The sequence below is a fragment of the Eimeria maxima genome, genomic scaffold (genome assembly GCF_000499605.1).
Source record: "Eimeria maxima Weybridge genomic scaffold, Emw_scaff849, whole genome shotgun sequence".
NCBI classification, from domain to species: domain Eukaryota; phylum Apicomplexa; class Conoidasida; order Eucoccidiorida; family Eimeriidae; genus Eimeria; species Eimeria maxima.
In genome coordinates, this window is record NW_013566812.1 from 2,009 (window position 1) to 2,500 (window position 492).

A 492-nucleotide genomic window follows, 5' to 3' on the forward strand; every position below is an offset into this window, starting at 1 on the left:
TTTATTCTTCTTTTTATTTTATTTATTTCTTTTTTTCTTCTTTTTTTATACACCATAAGAGGTGTGCATGTTGTACCGATGGTCTATCTGTGTCGGCGGTCGTCAGCCGGGTGTTTTGCGTCCTTTTTTAGTTCTTTTTTTTGTTGTATTTATCTATAAAATATAAAATAAATAAAAATAAAAGGAATAAATTAAAAAAAGGATAAAAAAGACGTAAAAAAGGCAAAAAATACACAAAAAATAATTTGCATATATATTTACAGCTGCGGTGTATATGCAGCTCAAATAATTCATCGATAATATGCAGCACAGCAGGGCTGCAGCCATCAATCCTTTTTTTCTTTTTTTTCTTGTTTAATTCAATTTAAATTGTATTTTTATGCTTATTTTCTTCTTTTTTAGTTTATTTCCTTCAATTTAATAGGTTATTATCCCTTGATTCCCTCATTTAATCGCTGGTTTCCCTCTATTCATCTTCTTATGTATATAATA